This window comes from Chenopodium quinoa, unplaced genomic scaffold, assembly GCF_001683475.1.
Source record: "Chenopodium quinoa cultivar QQ74 unplaced genomic scaffold, ASM168347v1, whole genome shotgun sequence".
Taxonomy (NCBI): domain Eukaryota; kingdom Viridiplantae; phylum Streptophyta; class Magnoliopsida; order Caryophyllales; family Amaranthaceae; genus Chenopodium; species Chenopodium quinoa.
This window is the reverse complement of record NW_018744790.1, coordinates 1391405-1406878: the sequence shown is the minus strand read 5'-3', so window position 1 is coordinate 1406878 and position 15474 is coordinate 1391405.

Below are 15474 nucleotides of genomic sequence, written 5' to 3'. Positions count from 1 at the left end.
TGGGAGAATGGGGCAAAGGTTGGTTTATTGTTGTTAAATTTTCCTTATTTTTACTCCGTATTTTTTATTTTAAAAAAAAACTTATTCGTTTTTTTTTATCTCAATATGGGTTCAGCTGAACCTACTAAACCCATACTGGAATCGCCACTATCAAATTTCAAACTTTCCCAATTTCCATTCATTCACCCGCGAAAATTGAAGATTGAACACTGAAAGGAATGGTGTCCTTCGAACAAGTGTACTATTCCGTTAGTGGGTTCAGAATTATTAGAAAGCTAATATAAGGTCAAGTGATCGGAATGCCTAGGTGGAGGCCGCTTCCGATCAGTAATATTAATGCATAATTAATATTACAGCTTAATCTTGATTGAACCCTTCGGGCCACACCCTTAGCAGTAAACGAACCGACTTAATTGACGAATTAATTCAGAAGAAATTAATTCGTCGCCTGAGTATTAAATATTTAGACGTTGGTAATTCAAGCATGGAGTGTCGAAATCGAGCGTCGGAGAATCTCAAATGTCGAGCCAAAATTTAGGATTTGGCGAGACGGAAAAATGCTTCAAGTAACAAGTAAAATCCTAGCCACTTGAAAGGCTAGGAAAGCGCGCCCAATAGGAGCTTGCCACGTGGCAGCACACATGGCAAAACGCCATGTGGTAGCACACGTGGCAGCCGCCAAGTGGCAGCCGCCACGTAGGCAGCCACCTAGTGGCAGCCACCAAGTGGCAGCGCGCCATGGTGGCAGTGTGCCACTATGGCGACACATGTGGCAAGGGTCGTGGACCCGGGGCGATGGGTCATGGACACGGGCCAAAATAAAACACTACAAGAAAATAACCTTTTCGTAGCGATTATTTTAACCTTTAGTATCGATTGTAATTGCAACAAAAAGCTTTCCCAACGAATGATCATTCGATACAATATCCCCCGTTGCCTTAGCCTTTTGTAGTGGTTTTCAATATCGTTGGGGTTGGCCTCAATAATCGATACGAAAAACTACATCCAATCGTGGTGATTATTGTAGCAATTACAATTGCTATAATGTTTAACTCATTTTCTTCAAAAAAAAAAAAATGCGTATGATCTTTACAAGATTCGAACATGCAACCTCAAACTCTTATATTAAATGTTTCACCAATAAGCTATGACATATTTTATGTATTCTTTGTCAAACAATATTTATATACTAGTGTTGAAAAGGCTTTTCGTATCGATTTTTAGGATTTAGTGGCGATTGTAAATGATACGATTTCTCAAAATTATATAAATGTGTAAAAATAGTGTTGATATGTATTATTATGTTTTCCGTATCGATTTTATATGGGAAAACCATGGCGATTGTAAAAAAGATATGGCATACTTAATTATTTCACAAACATACTTGCATATTGTAGCGAATGTACAATCGCTACGAAATAATCGCTACGAAAAGAGATTTTTCTTGTAGTGAAATGGCCTAACTGAACCCAACATGGGGCTCAAAGTTGGGTGACACATGGTTAGTTCACATTGCATGTGAAATACCTTGGGGACCAAGTGGGAAAGTGGTCCTCACCTAACCATGTGACACTTGTTACTTGTTCCTTGGTTTATTTAACTAAGGATAATTGAATTCATCAATCTTCCCATGTGGGATCTTTTTGTGAAAAGTCCCACATTGAAAGATGAGTGTAATTCACAAGCTATCCTTCCTTATAAATAGCCAAAGCATGGCACGAGAATTCCTTCTTGAGTTGGAGTTCAATAGAGCATTGCATTAGCAAAAACTCTTAAACTCATATGACACTCGGATTTTGGTCGACCTCGCTAACCTCGAGGTAACGGACCTAAAAGTCGCTAGTAATTTTTGCGGGTGGAAATCCGTAGGAGGCTCGCGTATTTTCGGAGCTTAAAGCTTTCAAGTAAGAGCCCGACTTTGATAGCGAAGCACGCTTCAAAGGTAAATTCCGATTTTATCCTTTTATGTTTATTTGTTATGCTTTATGGTTTTATTAATTACGAGTGGTTCTTTGGGTCGGGGTTGTTTCCGCGGTGAGTCGGACTCACCAAATCCCAACAGCGGTATCGGAGTCTCGCTCGTTTATTTTTAAAATCATAATTTTTTTTCAAGGTGTTTTTATGGCTTAATTTTTATGGTTTTGAGTTGCTAATTAGATTAGTATCTCGTTTTATTTATTTTAACCTCGTATTAAAGCTATCATCAGCCCCGAACCCATATTTTGACCCAAAAATAGTGAATTTCGGGTGGAAAAGGCGTTCTGGAAATGGTTTTATCCTTTTAGGGATCGTTTTTTAGCAAAAAAAAAATGACCAGAAATGCACTTTTCGAGGGATTTTTCGTTTTGACGAAAAAATTTAAGTCTTTCTAACCTTGAAAATTAATTGCATATTTATGGTAATAATGTAATTGGTTCAATACATATTTTATATGCAATTTTAAACCTCTTTGGCATGATTACTTGGTGGTAATTTGTGCTTGAAAGCTTGGTTTTATTTTTCACATAATTGCAAACTAATTGCATTAAGTGTGAAATTGTTGTTCTTTGAGGCTTTCAAGTACTAAAGATGCAATCTTTAATTATGTTAAGTGATTGAAACTTTAAGTTACTAAATTTCATGAATTTTTGTTAAACTTTGTTGATTTAATCATTTTTAGTTGATTGGAATCATAAAGTTTGAAACTTTGTGATAGAAAATTGTTTATCTTCACATTGAAAGATATAATTTTTCAAGGATTTACAAGTATTAAAGTTGGAATCTTTATTGAACTTATGTTCATTTTTCCAACTCCCTCTTATTTTGTCAAAAACTCAAGATTAATTTAAATTAACTAAATTAATAGTGAGTAATTGCCCTCTTATTTTTGTTGCACCAAGTTAAACCAATTTAATTAAAGAATGGTTCTGGGGAATTATTTTGGTTAGATGCACTATGAAAATTTTATTTTAAGTTAGACTTGTTTAAATTTTTCATTTTGCTCAATAAATTAGTTCTAAAATTAATTTAGAATTAATTAAAATGTCACGAAAAATTTTGGGATCAAAGTCTCGTGGATATGGTATGCAAATCAAGGCATAAGCACCCTTGGCTAGCCGGGATGCGTAGCAGCCCGCATGTGGCTGCCAAGGAGCTTCCTTGAGGATGCGTGCAGCCAAGCCGTGGCTAGGTGCGCAAGGCCTCATAGCAGCAGCAGCACGCTGCCTTCATGGTGCATGCGTGCGTGCTGTGGTGCGTGGTGTATGGGGCTGCTATGGTGTGTGGTGCGTGGTGCATGGTGCACGAGCATGGTGCGCTTGGGCTTGGTGCATACGTCGTGTAAAAGGGAATATGCGTAGACGTTGCTTGCGAAGCAATGTAGTGCAATGAGTTCGTACAACATGGCCATCAAGGGCCACTTTATTGATGTGTGAAAGTTCGCCGATGTGGGCGGTGTAACGCTTAGCGACATCGGGCCCACTCCCACGTTCATTGAGCATCAAACGGTTGTGCGGAATGTGAGCGCTCCATGTCTTAGTGCTAGGCACTTAGACATTTTGGACCACGTATTTTTTGCTTAAATTGTCATTTTAATTATTCATTAATCTAATTTGGTTTTAATTATTTTAGTAAATTTTGGAGTCTAGGCCTCGAGTTTTGAGCGGCATTAGCAAAATTTATTTTGACAAATTTTGGGATTTACCGGCTTAATTAATTGGATTAATTGAGTTGGATGCAGAATTTAGCGGGAGCTTCAAATATTAATTGCGCTTATTTACATAACCGGTTAAAGCAACTTTGACTAGTTTTAATTAGGAGTGTTAATTGGATTAACCACCTAGATTAGTTACTAGTTCACGCGTGTTTATGCATTGTTACTTGTTTATCGTTGTAAAATGCATGGGCCATTCACAGATAGTGAATGGATGAATAGAATGTATATTCTCTCACAGGTTTTATGAAATGGCAACTATTGGGGCCCGATTAGGATAGAAAATACGGAATGCGATCCGTGATGTATTTTTGTAAATCTAAATACGGTCTACGAACCGTTGAGTATTTTTGTACCTTAATATTTAGATTAGTCCTAATCGTAGATACTAGTAATTGTATTTAATTTTGGTTAAGACTTGGAAGACGAAACCATGAAGTTGCAAATGAAGACCTTTTGAAGATTTCAAGATCTCAAGTGGTCATGCTAGTTGCCAAATGCATCTCTATTTATGTTTTTCAATATATATATGTGTTTATGTATATGAATTATATGTTAGATTCATGTTTAGGATATCGAATGCTGTGATGATTAATTAAGTTCACTTAAATCAACCAACATAGAAACCCTAGGTCCCTAAATATTGAGTAAAACTTGCCATTCCAAAACAACACTTACCAACCGAACGAGGGTAGTGGTGGGCTATGCCAAAGTGAGGCATCACTACCTCTCCAAGGAACGTAAGGCATACCGGGTATGCAAGTTGGTTTTGGTTGTACTCAACAATATGAGTTATGGAGTCCTAACATGTCGTGGCAAAGTGAATAAATTGTTGAGAGAGCATAAGATGCGACAATTTATTCAACCAAGAGTGGCTTGGAGCCATTAGTAAAGTGTTGCTTACCTTAGGAGATTGAGTGTTAAGACAAGCCAAAGCATGCTTAACCACTCTTTGTTTCTTTGGATCTTGGAATCGATTTATTCTCGCCAAATAGGGACAATTTTAATGCTTGGATAAGACGTTTAATAAGATTGGAGATTTGCATGAATACCTTTTAATTTTCAAACTTATTATGTTATTTACTTGATAAATGGTTATACTTTGCACTTATATTTGTAGAATTCCAAATCAAACTGTATTGCTTTCCATGATTGGTAAAGGAAATCTTTGAGAATGTTTCTCAAAGAAAAGTAAAGCATTTCTAAAATACAATTCTCATAAATGACTTTTATAACAAAGTCCGAAAGGACAGTTGGACATCATGTATTCAAAATACTAGGTAGTTTTGATAAAACATGAATTATTGAGTTGCAAACTCAAATTGTCAATATTGACAACCAACATATCTTTTCGCTTAATACATAGATGAGTAGGACTCATTGATGTAGTAATTCAAGCGTGAATTAAAGGAAAAAGATGGAACTTTGTTTTACGGCGCATTAGATGCTTAATTATGCCTAACAAAGTATAAAAGTCAAAGACTCTTAAAGAAATGGTTCTTAAAAGATTATGAGATAAAGTATGATAAGAAATATAGGAAACGAGGAACGAAGAAAAGGAATAAGATTCCATTTCAACCCATGAGTTCATATTATTGTAGTTAACTTAGAAATTCGTTATCCTCACAAGTATCGGATACTGCTTGAGTGTTCCACTTTGAAAGTGACCTCAAACTATTGAAGATAAGCGAAGTTATCGACTTAAAAGCTAAGAATGAAGCAAGTGGTGCTACATCAGTTGTAAGGACATATGCTTTGTTTAAAGTCCTTTAAGCTAAGGCTGGAACAAATAAATGGTTATTGTGTTCCATAATCAGCAATTGATCCGTTTACACACGGAAAGACTCACATTCAAAGCAATGAGCAATAGTTGCAAATTTATTTGAATGACATGGTTATCTAAACCATGAGTCAAGAATGCTTGATTATGAACAACCATTATCTTAACATGATAAACTAGCAAAAGCTCAAATTCATGGGCATGAATTGCGTTCCGAACATCTTTAGCAATGTCACATCAACAAGAACGTACTCAAGGCTTTATTAGATAGGCTCTTGATAGTTGATCGATCGTAATCGTTCTAAGACAAGCAAGTCTTACTTGTTGAAACCGACAAAGTAAAGAGCTATTGTTCTTGGTATAGACAATTGACTCCGAAAGCTAAAGAGGATTCATTTACTTCAACGTCTCACAAAGAATTTGAAAGAATATGGCTATATTCATAAAATGTGAACAAACTTGACCTTGAATAGTTCAAGAGTTCGGTGAAGTACAGAATCGACTTGGCAAGATATCAAAACGTCTAGATTAGATCGAGCGATGTTTGATTGAGCCAAGTGTGACCATCACAAAGTTATGAAATTGAAATTTTCATAAATAACTCCACAAAGAACATAGTGTGTCTTCACGGAGACCTCGATGCCATTTTTATAATGACTCGAACAATGATGGATCACATCCCTTCCTATAAAGTTCTTAAGATTTGCACGAAGGACTAATGTTACACCAAACAAAATGTCGAAGCTAAGAAAGGACGTCATATTCAGTTATGGATAGAATTATCTTCTAATTGTCTTTTCAAGTATATGTCTAAAACTCTTAGCCACAGTGGGAGTTCATTGGCTCAGTGGGAGCTAAGTGACTCAGTGGGAGCTCACCAGCTTAGCAAGAGCTAGGTGGTTGATTGGAAGCTGAATGGCTCGAATGTCACGGGTCATCTCCCACACCAAGGATGGGCGTCAAGAGGGTCACTAGGCAGCAAGGCAACAATCAGGGCTAGGGGGCTTGCCTTGGTGCTCAGGTAAGCACTTCCCCCTAAAGAGCTTTATATTGCACCTTGCTTGTATTTCTAGTGAACACCGACTTGACAGTAACGCAATAATGGGCCATTTGGACGGGCTAATGGGCTCCAAATAGGCTCAAATTTGGGGGTCCACCATATTTTGGGCCAAGGAAGACCATGGAGGTGACGGTTTTCCAAACGGATCATTAAAGGCTAAGATAGCTCAAGTGGGAGCTAACTGTTTGTTTCATCACAACGAACTTTTACCCAAAGACAATATACATGTCTCTTTGTAAGCATTCAAGTGAGACCATGGGCATTACCTCCACAATCTAATTGAGAACATAGTGTTTGTTTCTCTAAGTGGTGTCTTTCTGGAAAGTAACACGTTTCCAAAACGACAAGTGGGAGGAAAATGAACTCAATGACCATCGAGCTTAGCAACAAACTAGAACTGAGAATCTCGGAAGACCTTAAAAGGGCTTCGTGAGAATACTTGATCAAGAATACTCGAAAGGACTTTACAAGTGCCTTAAAAGAGAATTCATTTCTCACAAAACTTTTGAAAAGTTGGAGTAAGATCAAGAATATCAAATGGCTTTGAAAGCGCTTTGAAACTCAGTGTTTGATGCAATAACCTCGTATAGGTATAGAATTCACCAAAGGCTTGGGTTGAATCCTATAAATTTTCTATTAAGTTAGAAATAAACCTAAGACTTACAAGCATACTATTTACTATTAGATAGTAAGGGAATAATGTCTTGTAAGATAGCTACAACAAATCCAAATTCCAAATAATGGTTAGAGGCCATAAAAAACCGAGATAGACTCCATGTTTGAAAATCATGTTTGAAACTTGATTAATTTGCATAAAGGGTGAAAGATCCATCGATTGCAAATAAGTTTTCAAGGAGAAAACTAACAAATGTGAAAATGTATATGCATACATAGCTAGATTGGATGAAAATGATACAATTAAATCCACGGAGTTGATTTTAATAAAAACCTATTCACCAATCGGAATGCTAAAGTCTTTTCGTGATTATTTTAGCAAAATTTCTCATATGAAATATGGCAAAATAGATACCAAAACCGCCTTCCCAAAATAGGATTTCGGAAGTGACTATGGAATAGTCTAAGGGTTTTGAAAATCTAAATGATGCTAGATTTGAAAGCAAGCTCAAGGAATCTGTCATGGGATTAAAGGAAGCATTGCATATAGGAATTGGAACGTGTTTTCTCATAAATTTAATAAGAGGATTAACTTATGGAGAAACATAGAAATTCTCATGAATAAGAAGTTTAGTGGGAGCAAAAGTAAAGGTCCAACGAGATGTTTACGAACTCTATTGTGAAATAATTATCAAATGCTAAATGCTTAGATTTGAAAGTATGTTCGACAATGGACCAAGCAAAAGACAATACTTAGTACGTATTGGGTATTAAGTTCTATTATATGGACTTAATAAAATGTTTGAACGTGTAAAGGAGTTTACCGTGTTAAACAGGAATTGAAGGACTTTGAAAGACTTTCGACCCGTATGTATAAAACTAAGTAAATGTTTGAACTAAGTATAAGCTAGGCTAAATAATAAGTCAAACATGAAAGACTCTAATAGAGACTTTCAACCATATCACACAACAAACTGTTTAGCTAAAATGATAAATTGATGGAATAAGATTGAGAATTACTCTGCAATTTAATCCATTATGTACGCTGTGATATGAAATCGTCGCACGAGTTACTTGCTTAGAGCATCTGAAGTATGAATGTAGTACCAATAAACCTAAATCTATGTAATAGATCGTTAGTTATGGCCAAGAACATCCAATGTACTAGGATAAGTAACAGGATGAGTTCTTGACTTGTGGAAACAAATACTATACTATTTGAGAATTGATGTTGCAAGAACAAACCTTAACAAGGATTAGATCCTTAACAAGGAAGCCGTTTATAATCACGAGCTAACAATAAGTTGTGGCTTGAGAATGGTAACATGGACGTGGATCCATGTGTAATGTGCAGGAATTTAAGTAAAATTTCCATGATTACAAGTGATTAGGGTATCCCAAATCATTGTAAGCCGTTTGGAATGAAACCCAAGCAAAGTATCATCAGGAAGTCTACTAAAATATATGTTGAGAGTATTGTTGCCTTAATGGCGATAATAAAGAAGATGTTATATGGAAAGTTCGTTGCTGAATGTTAATGATTGTAGGTCGTCAAGTTGAAGGTCTCTATCATGAAAGTGAGTGGGAGCCATCACTTGGACAATAAATCCTAAATCACATATAATCCATGATACTCTCAAATTTTATCATCTTATTATGAAAGTGATCAGTAATGAAGATGCTAAGATTAGCAAAGTATTTATAACTAAACCTATGCAATGAGTGAACGACAACATTCACAATTGCATGAAAGAAATCAAGCATATTATATATGGATGTGATTTCTATAATGTTTTATAAAGAGTGATACTCTTAAAACATTCGAAAAAAAACATTTATCATAAGATGAACCATTCAGGCTTTGGAGTAATTTAAAATTTCATGCAATTTTATCAATCCGTTTGCTATTTAATTGTGGTTTAGAATTAAATAATGAGTCCATTCAATACTTGGAATATTTAAAATAGGGTATCACAGTCTTGGTAAGGAAACACTTATTAAGTAAACGTTGAATATTATAATCGAAAATTATCCCTAATTGAGGTCATTTAAACGATGGAGGATTAATGACCAATTAAGATTAGTGTGTAGTCTGATTTATAGCACCGTTTCTTGTGCTACGAGGACATGAATGTCATAAATCATTTGCACAGGTATTGGTTTAGAACCATACTAGATCGACCTATGAGAATACTTTAAGAGATTAAAAATCGTCATAAGTATACTTCTCATTATAGCTATCAGAACCTATTTCCTCGACCATGAGTATTGTGAGTTCTCTTGTTTGAGTACTAGTGCGCTTTGATGTTGTCAAAGTCTACCGTAATAAGGGATTATAACGACAACACTCGGGCGGCTAGGTCCTCTCAGTAAAAGGAGCTACATTACAAGACTGGGAATGTCCCCCTACTAAAATAGGGAAGATGTCTTTGTTGTATACATGGCCTCTCGTAGAGGGAGACTGTGAAAATGCATGACCGTGCTCGAATGGATTTTAGAAATCATCTTTTTATTGACAGCCGGACTCGGAATGGAGAAACACTTCTGGACGTAATAAGGATGACAAAATAATCTTACCTTATAGTTCATGAAGAGACATTAAGCGACATAGGAAAAAGGTTGTACACTAAATGTGCACTTGTCCGGAAGGACAAGTGGGAGATTGAAAGGAATGGTGTCCTTCGAACAAGTGTACTATTCCGTTAGTGGGTTCAGAATTATTAGAAAGCTAATATATTTAGTAAGGTCAAGTGATCGGAATGCCTAGGTGGAGGCCGCTTCCGATCAGTAATATTAATGCATAATTAATATTACAGCTTGATCTTGAATGAACCCTTCGGGTCACACCCTTAGCAGTAAACGAACCGACGAATTAATTCGGAAGAAATTAATTCGTCGCCCGAGTATTAAATATTTAGACGTCGGTAATTCGAGTTTGGAGCGTTGAAACTGAGCGTCGGAGAATCTCAAATGTCGAGCCAAAATTTAGGATTTGACGAGACGGAAAATTGCTTCAAGTAACAAGTAAAATCCTAGCCACTCGAGAGGCTAGGAAAGCGCGCCCAATAGGAGCGTGCCAAGTGGCAGCACACATGGCAAAACGCCATGTGGCAGCACACGTGGCAGCCACCATGGCGCGCCGCCAAGTAGCAGCCACCAAGTGGTAGCGTGCCACGTAGGCAGCGTGCCACGTGGCAGCGCGCCATGGTGGCAGCGCGCCTTAATACCCCATGTTTTCATACGTATTTTCTAATTAATTAATTAAGAATTATTTTATAAAAAAGGTATTTTAGTAAAATCATTATTTGGAGCCAAAATAATATTTGGATTTTGGCGTCAAATATAAGTATTTAATCATTTGAATAATTAATTATTTTCGGATTTCTAAATTAATAATATAGGTTTAATTATCTTTTTTAAGATCGGTCCATACTTTATTATACTAACTATTTCAAGAGAAATATCTAATATACATTATGTATTTAACTAATTTTGATATTATCTAAAATATTTATTTATTCAATTATTTTATTATGATTTTCATTTTTATTCATAAAAAAATAAAATAAAAAATAAAATAAAATTGTGAATGTGAGTTATCATGTTTTTAAGAGTGATTTTATCACCTTAGTTTGTTAATAATTATTTAACTTAAACTCTAATTCTCTATCTGATTTTGTTCCTATTTTCCTTTTCCCAACCATATGTGTATCCATTTAATTTTTCTTATCTTTTAACCAACCTACTAATCTAGACCAAATGTTACTCAAATTCATTTAACAAACTTAAACTTATCATGTTCTTATTCTAATCTCATTCCACCTTAATCTCTATCCTTTCTACACCCTCTACACTTTAAATAGACCCTTAATTCTTCCCACTTATTCACACCAATTCTCTACTTTTCTTCTCCTCTTTTTACACAAATCATCCCGTTTATCTTTGAAGCCAATTTTCGGACACTTCTGATCAGTTTTGGGGCATTAACGTTTCACAGAATATTGTTCATCTCGAAAAATCCTTGAGGTTAGGCTCAATAATGACCCAATTCGGAGTTATATCGAAGGAGTTATAGCCTCTGCAAGTTCTGCCTATTCTTTCCAACGCAAATCCAATTCTTCTCTTTTTATTAGTTTCTTATCTTTTCTGATTCTCTTCTCTTATTCAACTATTATTATTATTATTATTATTATTATTATTATTATTATTATTATTATTATTATTATTATTATTATTATTATTATTATTATTATTATTATTATTATGGGGGATTTATAAATAATTATTATGAGTAGTTTTAATTATATAAAGTCAGATTTTAAATAATGTTTATGTTGAAAGGTTCATGTACATATAGTTGGGAGGTTTTAATTTAATTATTTATGATTATTTGTTAACCTTATATTGATTAAGGTTATATTTATTTGTAGGGTGTGTTCAATCAAGGTTCTTGAGGTTCTTTTTGTGTGGTTTTTCTAGCAAGGATCAAGGTACGTTTAGGTGGCTAGATACCTTTGAAAGTAATTGGTTTGAATAACATGTTTTATATGATTTGATTGGTGATTGAATTAAATCCATTTTGAAATAAATTATGTTTGAAGGTATTAATTTGAATGATTGATTTTTAAATCATGTTTTGAATGGTTTGGATTACTTATCGTGTTTAAATAATATTGGGAACTATTGGATATTAAAAGAATTTATTGAACCATTGAATTATTATTATTAATGCTTTATAAGCATGTTAGTAATCCCACCATGCGGATTTCGTTTATTGATAAAGCCTTAGACTTTGTATCACCGGGTCTTTTCTCAAGAATAACCTTGTAATATAAGGATACTAGCTTGGGGGTATGCACACTTGGGTGAGGAATTGGATTAAAAGGAATTGGTTCTTAATAAAGGAATTGGTTTTATTAACTATTATTTTGAATATTGAATCATTGGAATCAGTTTTGGAATAATGAGTTTTGAATTTATTGGATTGATTATTGGAATTGGTTTTAAAATCATGTTTGCAAATAAATTGAGTTTCCACTATCTTGCACTTATCGTACTTAGCATATTTTGCTAATCCGTATTTCTTATTTGTTTTGGTTCGCCCTGTTTACCGTAATGGTAAGCAGTGTTGACTATTTTCAGGTGGAGTCATGAATGAGCATAAGGGAGTCCAAGGATTTGCTTCACTATTTTAGGAATGTTGTCTTTTCTTTATTTTTGAGCACTCATAACAATGTTACTTTTTTTTATAAGTATTAATAAAAGAAAGTTGAGTTTCCGCTGCAAGTTTTGTTATTGAGTTAAGTATTTTGAGTAGCCTTGCGTAATCACGCGGCGGTAATACGCCCAAGTCTATCTCTACGATATAATTATACGTATTATACTGGTATTTCCATAGAGGGAGATTTGGGGGTGTTACAGCGCCACTGTGGCGACACATGTGGCAAGGGCCGTGGACCCGGGACGATGGGTCATGGACACGGGCCAAAATAAAATGGCCCAACCGAACCCAACTTGGTGCTCAAGGTTGGGTGACACATGGTTATTTCACATTGCATGTGAAATACCTTGGGGACCAAGTGGGAAAGCGGTTCTCACCTAACCATGTGACACTTGTTACTTGTTCCTTGGTTTATTTAACTAAGGATTGAATTCATCAATATTTCCATGTGGGATCTTTTTGTGAAAATTCCCACATTGAAAGATGAGTGTAATTCACAAGCTATCCTTCCTTATAAATAGCCAAAGCATGGCATGAGAATTCCTTGCTTGAGTTGGAGTTCAATAGAGCATTGCATTAACAAAAACTCTTAAACTCATATAATAATCGGGTTTTGGTTGGACCTCGCCAACCTCAAGGTAACGGACCTAAAAGTCGCTAGTAGTTTTTGCGGGTGGATTTCCGTATGAGGCTCGCCTATTTTCGGAGCTTAAAGCTTTCAAGTAAGAGCCCGACTTTGAGGGCGAAGCACACTTCAAAGGTAAATTCCGATTTTATCCTTTTATGTTTATTCGTTATGCTTTATGGTTTTATTAATTGCGAGTGGTTCTTTGGGTCGGGGTTGTTGCTGTGGTGAGTCGGACTCACCAAACCCCAACAAACACAAATAGTGAAACAGGATTTGCATAATCAGCCAAAGGAAGACTCGAAAACGGCACGGGGCGCAAACTAACTGTAGGCGTTGCTCGAAGTGCGCCTACGTTAAAAGCATATGTGAATATGTTTGGCACTCATAAGAAGTGGGAATTGACATATACGATTAGGGACAAGGAAAGTAGGGAGCCGCCAACAAGTTTTTAAGGAACTTGTAAACCGTTCACGGATCATAAAAGACAACCACCATAAAGGGACAACAAAGGCAACAACGATTGACCCGTGAAGGTTACACCCCATTCATAATCCATGAGATTACTAACTCCATATGGTTCGGAACCACGAAAGGAGGATCGGGGATGATGATACGAAGTGAGTCATGGAGTCACATTCGCCCGTATTGGCCTCTACTCGATTCTTATAGTGAAAATTGATTCCTGCGATCTCAAAGGCATACAAACAAAATATTCAATTTGCTCCAAACTATTATTTGGCTAAATTGGTTAAATATTAATGCAACACATAATTCTAAAATATTTGTGATCACTTGAATTAAACAACAAGATTAAAAAGGAACCTAAACCGGTTGTCCAAATTATCTTATAAGACGTGATTTTCAATTACATATTCTCTTTAAACATGCAATATGGTGATCATAAATAATAATAGAATAAACATTAATATTGAAAGCAATTTAACCATAATTCCAACAATATAAAATCGTTAGAAAAATAATAGAAATAAAAGGAAAATAATTCTTACTTTGATTCTGTTTACTTGCAACTATAAAATAATAAACGAGTTAGTAACTTCAAGGAAATAATAATATAACAATAATTAAATTAAATTAAATAGAATTGATTTGGGGCCAAACCCTCAAACAGTTCTACCTTTCACGCCTTGGCTTAAGGACAGAACCATGAGTAAAGTATGGACTCCTGGGAGTGCTTGAAGAAGGAATTTTGAAAGAATAAGGGTAGGCTAGTGTTTAGGCTAGAGCATAGAAGAGAGAAAAAAAATAGAGAATTAATTGATGCCCCGTACATTAGAAATGAGGGGGTATTTATAGAAAAAATGTGCTGAGGGAACACACGGAACCCTAAAATGATAAAAACCCTACAAAAGTATACCGCGTCACGGCAAAGTTTACCGTGACACGGGAAATCCCACCGTCAGACGGGAAACATTCCCGTGTCACGGTGTACTCTTGTGTGACGCGGAAGATATACGCTGAACGGGAGAGAAATTAAAACGCGTTAAGGGTTTACGCGGAAAGGACACGAAAACCCCCGTGTCACAGCAGGTGTCCCGTGTCAAGGGGAACCCCACCGTCAGACGGGAAAGTTTCCCGTGACACGGTGGACTATTGCCGTGAAGCGGGAAGTTTTTGTCTGTTTTTCCGTCTAAATTCATTTTTTAATTTCGTTCAGCAGTTTAAGTGCCGATGGGTAATTTCGGGCCATTTCTGATTTATTATTATTTGGGCTAAAATAAGAAAATAAGTAAATAAAACAAATAAAAGGTTTTGGCCAAAATAAATAATAAAACAATGAAATAAAAAAGGTTTGGGCTGAAATTTAAAAAATCTATGCTTTGATCAAACATCAAGACTGATCCATGGACTATTAAAAAAAAATGAATTTAATTAAACACAATTTTTTAAGCTTTCTCGGGATTAAATACTGAACCCAACCAATAATGGCAGTGAAAGGTTGTTCATCATCGGGTTTGGTTTTGGGGATACATTTTTAGGTGTCTACATAAGCCCCCACTTTGACTGAGTTTGTAGAAACGTCAGTTTCGAAAACGATAGTCAAAGTAGTTGATAGGGACGAAGAATGATTTAAGACGTTCGGCGATCCTAAACCACTCTGTATATGTCGATACCTGCAGAAAAATGTTAATTCCACAGATAAAAGAGTAAAAGGATAGAATACGTATCTGGCACAAGTGTATCGGTGACAAATGAGTTTGGAAGCTTCCCATGTTTGAAGGAATCCACCGGATGACGTTTGTTGAAACGCTTTCCATGCCTGAGGAAAGCCGACTAATGAATTTGGTAACTTTCTAAGCCTGAAGAAATCTACCAGATGATACTTTCCATGCTTGAGGAAAGCCGATATATGAATTTGGCGGTTTTCTATGCTTGAAGAAATCCACCGGATAATACTCCATGCTTGAGGAAAGTCGACAGATGATGAGATTGCAAGTCTCTGTGTATCGAGAACCTTGCG